Genomic DNA, 19,840 nt, shown 5'->3' with positions numbered 1-19,840 from the left:
TATTCGCCCCCAAAGTTCATTTTCCCACGGTTTTGGATGGTCCTAGCTCTGAAAATACGCACTCTTGAGCACAGGCCCATATGAACTTCTATTTCCTTATTTTGATGTGAGGAATTACCTGTTTTAGTTTGTCAGTCCAGTTCATTAACACCCTGTATATATATATATATATATCATTCTATATGAGACGTGAACCTACAGCTTAACGCGGGACCCAAACCACATAGCTTCCGCCAGTAATTGAACCCTCTTTCTGGCGTTCAGTCTAACGAAACAGTTCCTGTTGTCCTGCCGAAGTTACAAAAAAAGTGAACTTAGTAGGGTATAAAACATTATCGTAACTACTAGGAAAGACTTACTATATAGTAGGGGCACGGAAACTCAGCGGTAGAACCCTCACCTCAGGTGCGAGGGGTACCTGGTTCGAACCCCGTACAGCATCGTATCCATGGATTTTCGCGGAGTTTTTCCAATTATTTCCTCTTTTTCATACCACGAATCCTTTCACAATAATTTACGCTGATTCGTCATTTGTCTTCCTTAGCCCAAAGGTATAATGGGACGCAAAACTAAAAATTTCGTTTGAGTTAAACACTTAGAACTTTTTAAGGCGACGCCAATTTTGTGAAATTCACTAAGAAATTGTACTTCTTGTTGTATCCATATTCTTTATCTGCACGGATTCAAGATTGGTAGATATTCAATTTTGTACGGCAAGAATGAAATTTTATGAAATTGGTAACAACAACCTGATTTGATTTGGTTCAACAGATATTTACGCAGCACCTAATAAGAAAAAAATAAATTCTTGTAAACAGTAATTACTACTTTTCTCCCGTTGTTCAACAGGTGGCAGAGCGTTATGACTTCTAGATAGCACGAAATCTATTAATTGTATTCGTTTTAACAGTTTGTAAAGCCTTTTGTTATATAAAAATGAGTTTCCCTGATTCCTTTATTTCAATCATTTGCTATAAAGAAATATATTCTTTCTCTGAAGCAGAAGAAACTGAAATTCTCATTAAATATCGAATAATATTTCGAATAATACGACTGTTATAATATCTCCTCTGGTGTCTTTTGTTTTAAATCTAGGGAAATGACTGGATGATAAAGTAGAATTTTTATAATTTAAATTTGACTGTAAGTTTTAGATTTTTCTACAAGCACTCAGAACTTGGGAATTTATCGTAGGTTCTAAGGCTACTGTTAATAATAATAATAATAATAATAATAATAATAATAATAATAATAAGAAGAAGAAATGATGCGCGGCTTTCCCTGAATTACAATACATAAATGCAGTACTAGACCTTATAAATGAACACAGTGTGATGGGCTTTTCATGTGGAAATTTGAAAATAGATGTTGTGATGTGTACTACGGTGCAAAACCGAAGTACAACCAGGGGCGTCATTTGGGGAGGGCAGGGGGCAAAGTTCCTCTATGAGTTTAAGAAACAGAAGCTTTTTTTAAAATTTATTATACAGAGTGGTCCAAAAGTAGGTATACAGACCTGCATCAATCAAGTGTGACATTTCAATTTATTGAGATAATGAATTTATTTGATTTGGTCTGTGCCAAGCTTAAGGCATAAGCGAAAAGAAATTAAGAACGTACAATGAATAAACTTAGTCAATACCTGTACAGATAACAATAAGTAACTGATATAAAATGCCATGAACTGGTCAGTACAAGACTGTATACCTACTTTTGGGCCACCCTGTATATTGTATACAAAAAAAACCAGATAAAAGTCTTATCTCAGTTGACACTCTGGTCCTCCCTCATGGCAAAATCGGAAATGATGCTTCTGAGTACAACGTTGAAAATTAAAGCATTACTGTGTTTCACTGTGAAATCAGCCATATTGAGTGAGATATTCCTGAGATTTCCTTATTCACACCAGACAAATACTGGGATGGTACCTAACATATAGGTCCGACGCCACTTCCTTCCTTCCTTTACCTCGGATAGTGTGATCCCCGAGGGACATCATCCCTCATTTGTGAAGAGCTAACATGGTCATAGATTCCCAAAGCCCAGAAATTTAATTCGACCCTTTCACTTCTAAAATTTTCGTCAGGTAATTTCATCAGAATAAGGCAATTGCATTAACAGATAGCAGAGTCAGACCTTGTGTGGAAAGTTAGAAATAAAGGGCCATATGCAGAGTCGTTCTGACATGTGATTAGAGGCATACTAAAGAGTTCGACTAACATGTTTTTTTCTTTAGTCAGACCTTTAGTATGACGCTAATCATATGTCAAAACGACTCTCCATAAAGCCCCATGGCTCTATTGAGTTGATGTACGTACTAATCAAGGGTCTTATTCCTTAAAAGGATTTGCAAAAATGTGCGTAGCGTATCACAACGCAGCGTATCACAACGCAAAATTAGCATGAATCAATTATCCATTATGATTGTTGTGACTGTATTGACATTATGTCTGCTTTGTCTATTACCCCAAACTAAAACACAGAATTTGCGTTACGTTGACGCAAGCCATTACGGAATTGGGACACAAGAGTTTTAGGGCGGTATTCAGAGAGAATTCGTTAATCGAGGGTTAGTCACAGATTAGTTAGTAAGGATACTAAATCTTTACTAAGGAAGGTGCACTTTTTGGTATTCAGAGTCTACTTTGAGTAGAACTAAAACGATGATTTGGGTATGATTAACTTATAGAACCCCAATGCATCGGTGAAAAAAATAAATGTGCCAACTATGGAAAAGAGATGTGCGCATGCGTAGTCTGTAAAAATGGAAATATATGACATACGAAATCCGAAATGTGTCGCACAAGCTAAAACGTGGCTAAGTGATACCCTCTGCTCTAGATTAATTAGTCACACGTTATGAACTCCGTCGATTACTACATCCTAATCAGAGACTCTGAATACACTTTTGATAACCATCTGTTAGTCAATCTCGTAGTATTACCTTAATCAGACGTCAAAACGACTCTGCATAAGGCCCTTAAAGTCGAACTGTGCCATCTGAAAATGAAATGAAATCTTTAAGTTTTACGTCCCACGATTATGCCAGTTAGGCTAAAAGAGACGGTGATGATGAGTGAAATGGTGGAATGAAGGAAGTGGGAGGAAACAGGAGAACCCCGAGAAAGTTCACGAGCACAGTGTTTGTCCACCACAAAGTCCACACGGCTCGAGCTGGTATCGAACCAGGTGCCCCAAGTACCGGATGTGAACGCTCTACCACTGAGCCACCGCGCCCCACTGTGCCATCTGACAGGTCTCATTTCCCCATCAGCTGTAGCTCAGAGTGTATATTTTTTTATTTATTTACTTAATGAAACGTCCGTTCTTCGCACGGGAAAATAGTGTGATGAATCTTTAATATTACCAGGACAATATGAAAAAAAATTAATAAATTCATTTTATTTAAAAATTGGAAAATGGAAAACATCGTTCGGTTAACACAGGTTATTCTTGTGTATCTAGTCCAGGTAGAAAGAGAAATCAGGATCTAGCATTCTCTTTTAGCTCTCAGTAGCTAAATCTGAAATAGAAATCCGTTTGCTAGAAAGTAGAGTTCCGCAAACGCCAACTATATAAACAAAGATAATGTGGGTCAAGAGGTCTCATTTACAATATTCACACTCGTAGAGTTACTGTGTGAGGAACCCCGAGATTATACAACAGTTGAATTTGTCTTTCGAGTATTCATCAACAGCAAGAGGTTACTAGACGACGTACGTAATACTCCAAGACGGCTCCATGTACTAGGTCTAGTGTGCTAGACAACTACTCACATCTGAGAGGTCCTGGGTTCATTTTAGCCATTCTGCCGGTAGCAGTCTGGGCCACCAAGACCATGAATTAACAGCGTTCCACCACAGAGGAAAATAGGAGAAGAACTTGTGAAGAAACTGTGGGATGTAATCACCCTAAAGAACAATAAATTGTAATAAGTGCGCGAAGTGCATTATTTTCAATCGTGTGTGCTTCATGAAGCTGGGACCAAACCAAGCGAAAATGTAAGTAATTTTTGCAATGTAGATTTCTGAATTCTAAAGGATACACTCTGAAAGAGGTTTCTCTCATAAATCACCGCCAAATGACCTAAGGAGTGTCTGGCAATTATTTTGTTTTGTTCTGCTTTAATTAATTTAATTAACAATTAACGTGACAACTAATCTATAACTTTGGCATTAGGGTATCTAAAGGCTCTTTGTGAGGATCGTGGAATCTCCATGTTAATGTAGTTTTCTTGTATGAGGCATTCACACGGCCTAACTATACAAGAAATGTGAATAAACACACATTATCACCAAATTAAATAGAGAGTCGAGTATTTCTTAAGACAATCACCCGAAGGTTGAAGAAAGGTACAAATCTAGTAGTAACTAGTGCGATAGAGCTCAGTATTCGTAAAAATAGTTTTCCTTAAGTGTGTATTGTCGGTGACCAAGGGCTCGGTCACTCTGAAAGAAAGATTTATTTACATTTAGAGCAGCGTTGCTTGTTGCCTAATCTAAAGGAGATAGTTCTTACACAGCCAAAGTAGTATATCATAACCTGGTCTCTCGCAGACTAATATTACCACTGTAAAATTAATACAAGTAATATTTCATGGCTCCCCGGCGGGGAATCGAACATACATCCTGAATTCGTTACAAAGTATAGACGATTTCTGTAAGCCTGTAGCATATTCCTTTAAAAAAAAATCATATGCTTCAGTTTCGGAATCCCTTCTCACACTGAAAGCTAAAGATTTTCCCCCTTTTTTTTTAAGGAGTCACTATCATTTCAACCATAGATAATCATCAAAATTTCTTCGACCTATTTTAATTTACTTACTCTCAACATTTTGCATAAAATCCTAGAAAACCGAGTCAGAATTCTTTCACTCATACAACACCACGTTCAAAGGCTCACTGAGCATTATTTTTCAGGCAAATTAGAATATCTGTGTTGCCAGTGCATTACATACACCGTTGTAAGCAGTTTCTTTCACAAGCTTGCTTTATCAGGGATTTCTTGTAGTTCAAAACTTGACTAACTTTAGTTACATAAATGACTTTTCAAAATAATTTTCTACAAGAATCATTTATACAAGACCTTTTCGCACTTCCTTTTTCATTATACAAAAAAAAAAAAAAAAATGTAACCCTGTCAGGTTCGTATGCACTTCTTGTCAGAAAGTAGCTTTCACATTTATTTCAAGAAATTGCCTCAGGCTTAGCATTCCTCAGTCTTCAATACAAAATGCATTCCACTCGAGTGATTTAGATTGTTTTGTTTACATTTTCACAAAACTGTTTGATCACACCACGAGGTTCACTCACTTTCTCCAATCACTTTTACTTTCATTTCATTTCAGACTTGGGCAATAAGCTTTCGGCCAAGGAAAATCAATGTACATCACTAAACTTCAAGATGTTGCATCATCACTTAGCGGTGATTCTTCCTTTGGCTACAGTAGTTCTGGCTAGTTTAAGTGCTTTGTTGTGGTATTGCATTCATGTACGAAAGTGTTGTTGTCATCGCAAATATAACAGACTCAACTCAAGACTCAACTCCACCGTCCCGCATGCAGTGGCGTATTCTGCCTCCGTCAGTGGCACACAACTCCCAGTAGCTCGACCACAACAAACAACTCAGCCTCCGTGTACCTCCATTCTTCAAATGGAAATGTCAACGTCTATAATAGAGACAACTAATGACACTAATTCGTCATCACTTCCCTTGGCGTCTAGGATTCTTACAAACTCCGATTATTTTAATGATATTGATTAATTGGCCTCCTTACAGAATATAGCCTATATTTTGCGTCATCTGTTCTAAGCACGCTACTTAACATAATAGAAACACCTTACATTGGTCTATATATGTTATTGTTGGTGATGGTATATATATCTACGTATTTTAGGATTTGCTTAGGATTTAGTGCTTTATTTACTCTTATATGTTATATTTGTGTTCCCGACTATGTCTCTCGTCACTTTATGTTAAATCATTCATAATCCGAAATCCCCTTAGTATTTCAAACTCTCCAGCTTCATATTAACATATCACATTGTTCATGTTAAAATATAATAGACTGGAATTGTTTCTGATGGAAAAGGTACTCAGATGGGACAAAATGCACTTTGACAAGAAAGGGGAATCTTGACGTCACTGAAAGAATACAGAAAGGTACTTTGCTGTATTACTTCGGGATCGCATTGTATAATGTGATGCTTATAGTGCCAATGAAATAACACATCAGTGAAAGACTTTCAAATCAATATAGATGTGGTTAAAGACTTTCAATTACATTTTGTGTTTAGATTTAAGTTCATTCTTTTGTTTATTTCATTCTTGTTACAACAAAACTATGGTATTGAGATCCAGATCCTTTAGATTTATAACATTTACAATACAAAGAGACCGGTATACAGAAAATATGCCAAAGCATTAAACACTTGATATTAACGTTTTCTTTCTTGTCATCAAGTGATTCTAGAATGCAAGATTACACGCGTTTTAATATTTGAATTTTGTAAGGTCCCATGCTTCCAATAGAGAAACCATCTTTGCTTACTCACTACCTCATACAGAGTGAATAACCACCAAACGTTCACTTCCTCTTTACTTTGACACTTCGCAAATTCACAGGTGAAAAACAACAATTTTATTCAAATTTGATTATTACGACCTTGCGACCGAACTTTCATACACACAGGTGAAACCCTAGTGCATTTAAAACTTTCAGTGCATCTTACCACATACAGTGAACCTCATCCATGTGGACATTCCACTGCATGTCACCCACCAGGAAATATGAAAAGACATTGAAATACCACTCATTACTCAGAGTTGGTCCGAGTGTTAAAAGCTTGGAGGAGGAATGTGATGAATCTTTAATATTACCAGGACAATATGAAAAAAAAAAATTAATAAATTCATTTTATTTAAAAATTGGAAAATGGAAAACATCGTTCGGTTAACACAGGTTATTCTTGTGTATCTAGTCCAGGTAGAAAGAGAAATCAGGATCTAGCATTCTCTTTTAGCTCTCAGTAGCTAAATCTGAAATAGAAATCCGTTTGCTAGAAAGTAGAGTTCCGCAAACGCCAACTATATAAACAAAGATAATGTGGGTCAAGAGGTCTCATTTACAATATTCACACTCGTAGAGTTACTGTGTGAGGAACCCCGAGATTATACAACAGTTGAATTTGTCTTTCGAGTATTCATCAACAGCAAGAGGTTACTAGACGACGTACGTAATACTCCAAGACGGCTCCATGTACTAGGTCTAGTGTGCTAGACAACTACTCACATCTGAGAGGTCCTGGGTTCATTTTAGCCATTCTGCCGGTAGCAGTCTGGGCCACCAAGACCATGAATTAACAGCGTTCCACCACAGAGGAAAATAGGAGAAGAACTTGTGAAGAAACTGTGGGATGTAATCACCCTAAAGAACAATAAATTGTAATAAGTGCGCGAAGTGCATTATTTTCAATCGTGTGTGCTTCATGAAGCTGGGACCAAACCAAGCGAAAATGTAAGTAATTTTTGCAATGTAGATTTCTGAATTCTAAAGGATACACTCTGAAAGAGGTTTCTCTCATAAATCACCGCCAAATGACCTAAGGAGTGTCTGGCAATTATTTTGTTTTGTTCTGCTTTAATTAATTTAATTAACAATTAACGTGACAACTAATCTATAACTTTGGCATTAGGGTATCTAAAGGCTCTTTGTGAGGATCGTGGAATCTCCATGTTAATGTAGTTTTCTTGTATGAGGCATTCACACGGCCTAACTATACAAGTAATGTGAATAAACACACATTATCACCAAATTAAATAGAGAGTCGAGTATTTCTTAAGACAATCACCCGAAGGTTGAAGAAAGGTACAAATCTAGTAGTAACTAGTGCGATAGAGCTCAGTATTCGTAAAAATAGATTTCCTTAAGTGTGTATTGTCGGTGACCAAGGGCTCGGTCACTCTGAAAGAAAGATTTATTTACATTTAGAGCAGCGTTGCTTGTTGCCTAATCTAAAGGAGATAGTTCTTACACAGCCAAAGTAGTATATCATAACCTGGTCTCTCGCAGACTAATATTACCACTGTAAAATTAATACAAGTAATATTTCAATAGGTTTGTCGAACCCCCTCTTTTCTCTTAAGATACGCATTTCAATGAGAGTATAATGATAAACACATACAAGATATGTTGAATAAGCTATTTAATCAAAGTGTCACAATAAAAGACCAGCTTGAAGTAGGTACTAACTGTGTCCAAAATGCGTTTCAAACTAGTCAATTGTTTCTCCATGATGTGATTGAGCTCCCTCGTAGATAAGCGGTTAGATTTTGGCGTGGGAGACCCGGGTTTGATTCCGGGAGATCGGGAGCTCACGTGGTTTTAATACTACGTATAATAAATGACAATGATAATCCCATGATAATCTTTGGACCAGCTAACATGCACGTTCTTGAGTAGACTTGAGCCCAAATGCCATTGGGAATGTCACCAATCAACTTAACGACACTGAAATATGTGAATTCGACACTAAACTCATCATTTTGGACATTTTATTTTTCATTCCTTATCACTTTCATTTCGATTAGAGTGAATTCCTATTTAAAACGCATTGGTAGTGTCACTATTCTTCTCAGCGACTCTGATATCCATAGATTCAACACTGAAATCAGTCATTTTTTATTATTTTATTCACGCCATCCCCTAAGCGTAGGGATGCTAAAATGTATTACCCCTCAGACTTAAACGATCTTATGTGACATCCGGACTTTTACCAATGAGCTTACTAGCTCGACTATCATGCATTAGATACCAAAGTCGGTCGTTTACGATTATATTTACATTCCACTGCTTTTCCATTCCCCAGGATTGCTAATGAGACCTGTATTTCATTGAGGTGACAGACATCAGAAGTATTACAGTTCATTCTAGCGACCCCTAAAATTTTTGGTTTCAGACTAATATCGATCACCTTTGACTATATTTGCATATCAATCTCTTTTCATTGGAATGCCATTATTCATCTCAACGACCCCAAAACTTATGAATTGGAGATAAATATCGGTTGTTTTCCATTATTTTTTCATGTGATAAGAAGCAAAAGATAACAAGGCAAAATCATTTCCTCTGTCGATAATACGAACTTTGCACAATAACAGTAATACCAATTACAAAATATCAAAATTTGAAGAGAACTTCAGGTAAAAATGTTGCTCATAATAATATACATACAATAATTTACCAAAATCTGAAACGAAGCAAAACAATGGATTTAAAGTTAACTGATTTATTTATTTTCTTTTATTTAAATTAATCAGTGGATGAGTATTTCAATTCTTTTTGAAATAATAATAGTAATATAATCATATATTAATAATATCAGTACTCAGTCAACTTACTATACTGATCATATAATAGAACGGTTGTTAAAGATAAACATAGAACCCTGAAATAACAGCACTAGCACTATATATATGGTCTTATGTATGAGAGTCCCTTGTTGAGTTTCTGACTACGCCACTGATATCTAGTATTAAATAGAGCTATTTCGTAAAAATATATTAATAAAAAGTATACAAATTTTACGATTCTCAGTTTATCTGTGAATCCTTGTATTCAGTAAACTGTCACTCGACAGAACTTTTCTGCGTAATGAGTAATACATTTTCTATCTATATATATAAAAGAGAACGTACAAATCCTTTGTCCGCTCATCACGCTAATACGGCTGAACCAATTTCTTTCATTTTTGGGGGGTTATTAGGATTTGGACCCTAGATGGTTTTTATCATATCACTTTAATTTTCAATTACCAGTGTCTTGAGATAATTGACCATTCAGGTGTCCACAAATCCTTTGTTAGTTCATCATAGGTAAAAATAAACGTATTTATATGCAACCCGCATGACCGTGTCACTCGGCGGGTTAACATAAGTGACAGGCGTTATAATGGTTTTTATCATATCACTTGAAAGCGAAAAAGTAAAAATTATCTAAGTAACAAAGTTTATTGCGTTCCGGGGTGACCGCAGCGAAGCGGGGCGGGTTAACATAAATGACAGGCGATATAATGTTAACATTTAATGCAATCTTCTATGGTTTTTATCATATCACTTGAAAGCGAGAAAGTAAAAATTATCTAAGTAACAACGTTTATTGCGTTCCGGGGTGACCGCAGCGAAGCGGGGTGAACGCTGCTAGTGAGCTATATATTTGATTTTATTAATAATAGTGACAAATAAATATTTTCACATATAAATAATAAATGATATATTACCTCAAATGTTACTATAATTAGAAATATTAAACGATCTTTTTCAAATGTGAGTCTATTTAGAAGTTGCTTTGTAAATACACAACGCTCCGCACCACCTAGTGAGCTAGTTATGATTTAATGGCTACATTGCCATTAACGTAGTAGAGTCTCTCAGCACTGGCATGACTTCAATTTTTTTTTAAATCTTCGTTTGTAATTAATAGTAAGGGTCTCCAAAACTACATTTTAGTGGGACCATAATCTTTGGGCGCCAAATAAGAAGGGCGCTAATTGACTAAAAATCTAACATCAGATACGCATAATTTTATGTCCATGAACTTGGCAGGCCACTTACAGCAGGCCACAATTTTGATTGTACACATCGTTAGTGCTTCATTAGTGCTTGTTAGTGCCGCAGACCCCATCGTTAGTGCTACAAAAATAACGTCTCAATTTTTAAGTCACCATTGGCCTGCTAACTTCAGACCAACAGGCCAACATATTAAAAGCACCCCATATATGAAATTGCCGGTTCGAGCAGCGTTAATGCTCGTTAGTGCCATAAACATTATCGTTAGTGCTTTTATATATATACAGTTTTTAGGATAATAAAATGAGTACTTTTTATGAAGCTGGCAGGCCACCTATGGCAGACCACGATTTCGTCCTCATATATCATTAGTGCTCGTTACTGCCGCATACACATTGTTAGTGCTCCAAAGACAACGGATATACATTAAAAACATTTTCCGACCTAATTTCATGTCAACACGCCGCACGAAAATTACAGCAGACCACAATCTTAATTTCACCCATTGTTACTACATCGTTAGTGATCGTTAGTGCACATGTCCCATCATTAGTGCTCCATAAATAACGCGTACATATTTCAAGAAACCCTTATTGGCCTGCTAAACCATGCCAGCAGACCACAGACGAAACCTACTGCAGACCACAATTTGGATTACTCCCGTCATTAAAGTTTCGTTATTGCTCACTAGTGAAGCACATCCCATCGCTAGTGCTCTACAGACTACGGCTATTTTTTAAAGAAAGGCATTATTGGAATGCAAATATCGTGCGAGCAGACCTGGGATGAAATCTACGAAAGATGACAATTTTGATTACACACGTCATTAGTGTTTCGTTATTAGCTACTCCTTAGTGCCACATATCATATCGTTAGTGCTCCAGAGTTAATGGATACATTAAAATGAACATTAATGGCCTGCTAATTTCATGCCAACAGAACAAGGGCGGCACTTATGGCAGACAACAATTTCGATTTCATCCATCGTTATTGCTTAGTTAGTGGTCGTTAGTGACGCATATCCCATCGTTAGTGCTCTGTAGCTAACGCGTTCATTTAAAAAAAATAACTATTAAAAAAAATTAATATCACAGGCCAAACACAATACTGACGGCAGACCACAATTTTGATTTCACATATCTTGAGTGGTTCGTTAGTACTCTTTAGTGTTGCATATTCCATCGTTAGTGCACTGCAAGTAACGCCTATATGCTATATTTTATAAAGAGTAATTACTGGCTGCGAACTACATGCAAACATGAAAGGAAAGACACCTACGGCAGAGGGCATACTAAAGTTTCGATTTGACACATCGTTAGTGCTCGTTATTGCCGCATTCTCCTCTTTAGTGCTCTACAGATAACGCGTTTATGTTTTAAAAGTTCATTATTGGCCTGCAATCTTCATACCACATTGCAGGCACAATGCCAGCGGAAGACCACAATTTTGATCTCACTCATCGTTAGAGATTCGGTAGTATTGCATATGCCTTCGTTAATGCACTATAAATAATGCTCACATTTAAAAAATCACTATTGGCCTGCAAAATTCATTCCAATAGACCTGGCATGCCTTCTGCATAATTAGCATCAACTTGGCCTCGCCACTTTTGGACGGAGAAAATTAAATACTGCCATTCGTTTGTGCTACGTTAGTGCTGGTTATTGCCCAAACAAAATGGTGTGTGTCATCAAGAGCCAACTTTACGTCAAGTTGGCCCTGCGTTTTCCCCTAATTAAGATAGAATAGATTTCCTAATGCCAAACGTTTTTGCTATATCAGTGCTGGTTAATGTCCTAATTTCAGCGTTAGTGCTTTTCAAATAACGCCGGTATAACGAAATTAATTAACGTCAAGTTGGCCAGCTTTTTCCCCCCTAATTTTCACTAAACTTGTCCCACACTTAACGCACTGACGATAAAATTAGTGTGAATTGTTAGTGCATCGTTAGTGCTTCTTAGTGCACCAACTCCGAAGGTTAGTGCTTCATACGTGTACGTGCTACAAGGGAAAAACCTCTGGAGGTTAGTTTAACGTTGCGCCCACATTTCAAGCACTAATGAAATTATTAGAGCCATTGGTTAGCGCCTCGTTAGTGCTTCTTAGTTCACCAATCCCTAACGTTAGTGCTTCATTAGTGTAATCTCTAGAGCCGAAACAATGGTACACGCTGATTCCCCCACTTCAAGTACTAACGAAAAAATAGTGCTATTCGTTAGTGCTTCTAGAAAATATTATTATTTTCGTGAATGCTTCACTATTAGTGTAGATATGGCCAATTATGTCACGAAACTCCCATAAGAAATGCATGAGGAATTTTTCATCGCTTCTTAGTGCACAGACCCCTAACGTTAGTTCTTCATTATTACAAATGCAACAAGTAAAACACCTTTGGAGTTCAGCGTGATATTGGCCCCCATTTTAAGCACTAACGAAAAAATAGTGCTTTTTGTTAGTGCTTCTAGAAGACACTAATAGTTTCGTTAGAGCTTCACTATTAGTGTAGCTATAGCCAATTATACGTCTTGAAACTCCTACAAAAATACATGACGAATGTTTCATTGCGTCAAATTCCGGCCAAATTGAAAACTACTAATGATCTCTTCTATTATAGTCGCTAGTGCACTCAGTACTTTTCAGTGAACCAACTCTTAACGTTTGTGCTTTTTAAATGTAGGTGCTAAAAGTAAAAAAAAAAAAAAAAAAAAAAAAAAAAAAAAAAAGTTTTGGGACCAAGTTCACGCTGCCTCCACTTCTAGCAGTAACGAGAAATTAGTGCAATTCATTAATGAATCGTTAGTTCTTTCAGTGCGCCAACCAATAATATTAGTGCCTCATTAGTGTGTTCTCTAGAGTCAAAACCATGAGAGAGGTAAATTACATTTTGACCCCCACTTTAAGCACTAACGAAAAATTAGTGCCATTCGTTAGTGCTTGTAAAAACGCTAATAGTTTCGTTAGTGCTTCATTATTGTTGTAGATATAGCCAATCATATGTCACGAAACTCTCATAAGAAAAACATGTTATTTTTTCTATCTGTCATATTCTCCCCAAATTGAAAAGCAGTAATTATCTCTTCTAGTGCAATCGTTAGCTCTTCGTTAGTGGTTGCTTCAGGGTTAGCGCACCAACTCCCAATATTAGAGTTTCTCATCGTGAATGTTTCTGTAGGGAGGAGCTAGCGTGTAATTAGTATCCCCTAAGTTTTATTTTATAGCATCAATACTATTGAAGCACTAATGTTGGGAGTTCTGCAACATGTTCTACTAACGAAGTAGTAATCATTACACTACATGTTGTCATTAGTGCTGTAGAGCTCTATAAAACACTAAGCCCTAAGGTTAGTGCTATCATAGTTTAGGAGTTAAAAGTGAATAACTCAATCAAGAGTAAATTTAAATTTATCGAATTTTACAATAATTGTCTCATAAACATAGAATAAACGTCGAAGGTTTGTGCATCGTTAGTATTTCGAAAAGTTCTATCGTTAGTGCTAGTTAAGCTTTAAACTTAGTGCTGTCGTAGTCTGGGAGTTACTGATGAATAACTGGTGCGGGGCTATTTTTAGATCTTTCAACATTTGCAGAATTTTACACTAATTGTCAGACAGAAATAAGATAAAAACTAGTGGTAATTGTATTGTTGGAGTTCCATTAAACACTAAGCAATAACGTTAGTGTTATCATAATTTAGAATTTATTATTGAATTACGCGGACGGTACAGAATTGAAACTTGCACTAATTCCCCATAAAGGTAGTGGATCCTTCACAAACTCAACAAACTCTAAAGATTAGTGCATCATTAGTGCTACATAAAAGACAACGCAATAACGTTTCTACTATCATAAATTAGGAGTTATTGATGAATAACGCGGATGGGACTGAATTTAAAATTATCGAATTTTATTGTAATTGTTTCACAAAGATAGGATAAACGCTAAAGGTTAGTGCATCCTTAGCATTAAAAAAAAATACTAGGTACAAACGTTAGTATTATCACATTTTAGGGGTTGTTAATGGATAACTTAAGCAGAGCTATTCATTTTACAGTAATTCATTTTCGCATTAGATGTTTCACTTCCACAATTTTACACAAACGTTTAATAACCGCCAAAGCTTAGTGCACTCTTCGTGGTCCATAAAACGCTAATCACTAACGTCGCTGCCATCATAGTTTAGGAGCTATTAATAAATAACTCGGCGGGGCTAAAATCTTTTTTTTTTAACTTTTACACTATTAATAAAATTCAATAAATTTTAATTAAGTTTCATCTGAATTATTCAATAATAACTCCTAAACTATGATATTGCTATCGTCAGTGTTTGCTATGTTTTGGAGCACTAACAAAGCACTAATCTTTAGCGATTATCCAACATTTTGATTGAAAATAATTGTAAAATTTGATAATTTACCTTCGCGCATATTATTCATTAATAACTCCTAAACTATGATAGCACTAACATTAGTGCTGGGGGCTTTGGCAAGCAATAACGATGCACTAACTTTTGACGTTTATCCCACCTTCGTAAGACAATTATTGTAGAATTCAATAAATTTCAATTTAGTCCCACGTGAGCTATTCACTAATAACTACTAAATTATCATAGCATTAATTTTAGTGTTTTGTGACCTAATGTGCACTAACGAAACACTAACCACGTGAAATGTTTTGGTAGTAATTTAGATGCGTGCGGGGCTAAATTTAGACAAGTGGCAATTTCCATTTTGTAAAATTTTCACCAAATTTAAAAGCACTAATGAACATATGTAGTGTAATGGTAACTATTACAATAGTGGGTCTTTTGCGAAACTCCTAATATTAGTGCTCTTATTGTATGAATGCTAAAAGACGAAACTTAAGGGAAGACAACAACACGGTATCCCATCCCAACAAAAGCATTCACGACAAGAAAAACTAATGTTCGGAGTTGGTGCACTAGCAAATACTAACGATTGCACTAGAAGAGATCATTACTACTTTTGAATTTGGTGGGAATTTGACCCAAAGAAACATTCCCGATGTATTTCTTATGGTAGTTTCGTGATATAATTTGCCATAAGACGAAATTAATAGACATCACTACTCCAGTCTATTAGTAACAAGCGAGCACATTCAGTAATTGTTTGCGTCAACAGAACGCAAAATTTGCGATTTAGTTCGCGATAATAGATCAAACAGTCATAATTCTGTGTAATTTTGCGTTCTGTTGTTGAACGCAGACTTTTGTGATGTGTAGTACGGAAAATTTTTGAGGAACACAAGAAAAAAGTTCGAAAAAAAAGAGCATCACTAAGTTGCTCATACAGATCACAAGGCGTGCAAAATGTTATGGAAATTGTCCATTCGACCTTTAAAACAGAAACTTTGAAACGGTCTGGATATGTGTCATATGTTTTCTAATAAGCGGTTTTTGTACAGCACTAATCACACGTCAGAACGACTGCATAAGGTCCACAAGTTTGATTTAAATCGGATAAATATTACGGGAGTCACCATGATACGGACAGACACACAAATTCCAGTTGATTTCAATGAAAGAAGCTCTATGCGCTTGCTTCACTAATTTGTGATTATTATATATTAATTAGACATGTTACACAAAAGAGTAATGCCTTCAGAAATCGATTACAGACACCGTAAAAGTCTTACTATTAAATAAATTGTCACTCGGCAGACAATTTCTGCACACTGAGCAGCGAATTTTCAGTGACCTTATAATTTTACTATCATTGATAGTAATGAGAAAGAAATATTTGTATTTATAAATAATAAAAGTTCTATTATGTAATATGTTAAAGTAATTAAAGCTATTAAATTACTTCATTCATGTATAAGGTCACTAAGATGTTGCTCTGTAAATACACAACGTTCCGCACCATCTATTGAGTTAGTGTTCATTGCTATTAACCTAGCAGAAATTCTTAGCATTGTCAATACTAATAATGGACTTCGATGATAATGGAATTTTCGTTCATAATTAATGGCCAGGGCTGCTTTCAGTATGCAGCAAGTTGGTCTAGTGAGGGGGGAGAATGATTTTTAAACGGGAGCTGGGCTTTGTAATACTGAAAGCAAATCAAGAGTCTTCTTTTCAGATATGAAGGAAATTATACTTCAACATACACACGTAAATATTACGCAGATATATACGAGATATTTTATTATTATTATTATTATTATTATTATTATTATTATTATTATTATTATTATTATTATTATTATTATTATTATTATTATACTTAGAATCTATGCTATGTATAAGTGCCGGAAGTCTTATATAACGGTTATGTCAGTCTGTCTGTCAGGATGTATCAGAGCAGAAACCAAAAATACATCCAGAAGCGGTTTTCTCCAATCGATTGAGTGTCCCCAGAATACTTTCTATCTCCTCCATTCCCTTTCTGTTAATTGCATCCCAAGATACTTGGACCCGGTTAATTGCGTCCCTCTTTAGATGAAATAGGCAGTCAATTGCTTCTTAACTTTTTTTTTTTTTTTTTTTACCAAAGCAGTCTATCAGCGTTTTATAGGAGACACCAGCAGGAGGTTGACTCCTTAGTCTCCCATATACAGTATATATAAATGAAACTGACTATATTTGTGACTTTTTAACTCTTAGATCACCTGACCGATCTAGATCAAATTGTCTACGTAGATGAGGGTCGAGCCTGGAATGATTTTTATCATTTTGCTTTTATAGTGCAACAAAAGAGAGGGGAGGGAGATAGATCTATACATAAAAGTGATCGATATTAGTGTCGAATTAATAGCTTTTGGGGTCGCTGAGATGAACAGTGACACTTCTGATGCCTTTTAAATCCAAATTCAGTCCCGCAACTTGGAGAGGGGTATATATATATATATATATATATATACAGGGTGAGGCAAAAGTCTGGATATACCCTTATAAAAGTCAAACGGTGTGAGGAATCATAATGTCGTTTGGTATGGTGTATCTATTGGTTGGAACGCAATTTATGGGAGCTATGTTGACAGCGTCGGCCATCTTAAAGTCCGCCATCTTGGATTTGTGTTGCGTGTTTACAAATGGGAAGGGGGTCATGCATGTCGCATATTATTTTAGACTGCCTTTTTTTTCTGACGAATACCCCCGTGCAATCCGTTTTACTATACCTTTATTTGCGCAGGAGTTACTACTTGTTAAATTTTGGGACACTTTTCAGAGTCAGCGTTACAGCATATTCTCAATATGACCTCCATTCTGCTGGATAAACAATCGGAGTCTTTTTTTTTTTCTTTTTGCCATTCCTGCTGCACATGTCGCAGGGTCTGTGTGTCAACAGAGAATTACGCCTCCTCAATGCGTGGGCAGAGATGGGATACATTGTTGATTTTATGCACAATTGATTTGAAATTACCCCACAGATAAAAGTCAAGAGGTGTGAGATCAGGGGACCGTGGTAGCCATTCCATAGGTCCCCTCCTATCTATCCAGTGACCTGGAAACTGTTCATCCAGAAACTGTTTGACCTCAATACTAGGAAGGTGCACTGTCCTGTTTAGTCCTGTTGGAAGAAAGTTGTGGAATCACCCTGCGGATTCAACAAAGTTGGAAACACGTAATCACGGAACATGTTAAGATACCTCTCCACATTCAAGGTTCCATCAATAACACCGGACCTACGATTATTGTGTCCCAAATCCCACACCAAACCATCATTTTTCCACCACCAGCACATTTACAGGGATCCACTCACTAGAGGTTTGCATCTGTCTAGTAACGGTGATTTTGTTTGCTTACCTCGTACATAAAACTTAGCTTCGTCACTGAACACACCTGTCGTGTGAAGTTTGGATTACTGTAGTACTGATCCAGAGCCTTTTCTGAAAACTGTAACTGCCGATCAGAGTCATCATCCGAGAGATGATGTTGCAACTGTAACGTGTACCGGTGCCATTGGTGTGTGAGTGCAACACACGCAGCATTGAAAGCTGACTGACACCGGATATTGTTGATAACTGCGCGTACTGCAATGTGGACTTTTTTTTACAACCGATGCTACAATTGTTGTTGCAGTCTCCTCGTCGGTGGCTGTTTTTGGACGTCCATTGCGTGGCTTCTCCACCAAAGAGCCTATTGAACGAAATTTGTCCACTAACTTGGAAACTGTCATATATGAAATGTCATCTCTCTCAGGATGCTGGGCAGTGAAGTCAGTAGCAATCGCTCTGGTACTTCTTCCATTACTCATTAACACAATTTCAATGCTTTCCTCTTGTGTAAGTGCCATTGTGGATCACCCGGAACGATAAATAAAATTGATCACCTCATGGGGTAAGCGGCACTAGCGAACACTAACGAAGCACTAACGAAGTGAGAAATCTAAATTGTGGCTTGCCAAGTTCATGGACATGTCATAACAACTTTTACAGCCCCGTCTCCGCCATTTACGGATTTAACGCTAGGGAACTCGAGCAATGTTTTTTTTAATTATCATTATTAATAATTATATCAGAAAGTTCGAGCAAACCCCAAATTTATTCTAATCAATTGTTTATTACTAGACTAAAATTAATATTATTAGAATGAATATCTCGATCTTCCATTTTTCCTAAACTTAAATGAAAAGACAATAAATTACATAATATCACAGTTGATAATACGATGTTTAGTGAGAATTTCAGTTTTTCCTACTTCAGAGAATTTATATATTTATTTACAAGAAATAATCGAAAAAAAGGAACTAAGAAAACTCATTGTTATGTAAGTAACGGTTTTAGAAACTGTTAAAACGAAAGCATTTAATGGATTTCCTCTTATCTAGAAATAATAACGCTCTGCCGTCTGTTGACTAACGGGAGAGAAACAGGAATTAATGCCAACGAATATTACAATTTTTCTTAGTAGGTGCTGTGTAAATATCTGTAAAACAAAATCAAATCAAGTTGTTACTAATTCCACTAAAGTTTACTCTCATCGTTCAAACTAATAATAATAATAATAATAATAATAATAATAATAATAATAATAATAATAATAATAATAATAATAATTATTATTATTATTATTATTATTATTATTATTATTATTATTATTATTATTATTATTATTATTATTATTATTATTATTATTTGAAGTTGAAACATGGGTTTTCATACTATGCAAGATTAGAATCAGAGATTAAAGGAAATGTGCCAATCAACTTTTCATAAGAAAAGAAAAAAATATTTTAGAAAGTCTATTTGTTTGGCTTGGCCTTTATATGTGTAAATAAAATGTACGAACGAACGCACTGAACTTGCTCTCTCT

The 19,840-nt window shown here is 36.0% G+C and overlaps 1 long non-coding RNA gene across 1 annotated transcript in view; it reads left to right on the top strand.

Moving 5' to 3' along the window:
* Nucleotides 1-6,836: 6,836 nt before the first annotated feature.
* Nucleotides 6,837-19,840, top strand: part of LOC145673763 (uncharacterized) — a 219,771-nt gene continuing 206,767 nt past the window's right edge. Inside the window, exon 1 of the long non-coding RNA XR_014128796.1 lies at nt 6,837-7,516. This is a non-coding gene — a long non-coding RNA (uncharacterized LOC145673763). The remainder of the gene's footprint in view (nt 7,517-19,840) is intronic.

This window comes from Thermobia domestica, chromosome 17, assembly GCF_964235325.1.
Source record: "Thermobia domestica chromosome 17, izTheDome1.hap1.1, whole genome shotgun sequence".
NCBI lineage: Eukaryota > Metazoa > Arthropoda > Insecta > Zygentoma > Lepismatidae > Thermobia > Thermobia domestica.
This window is presented reverse-complemented; position numbering and strand designations above follow the sequence as displayed.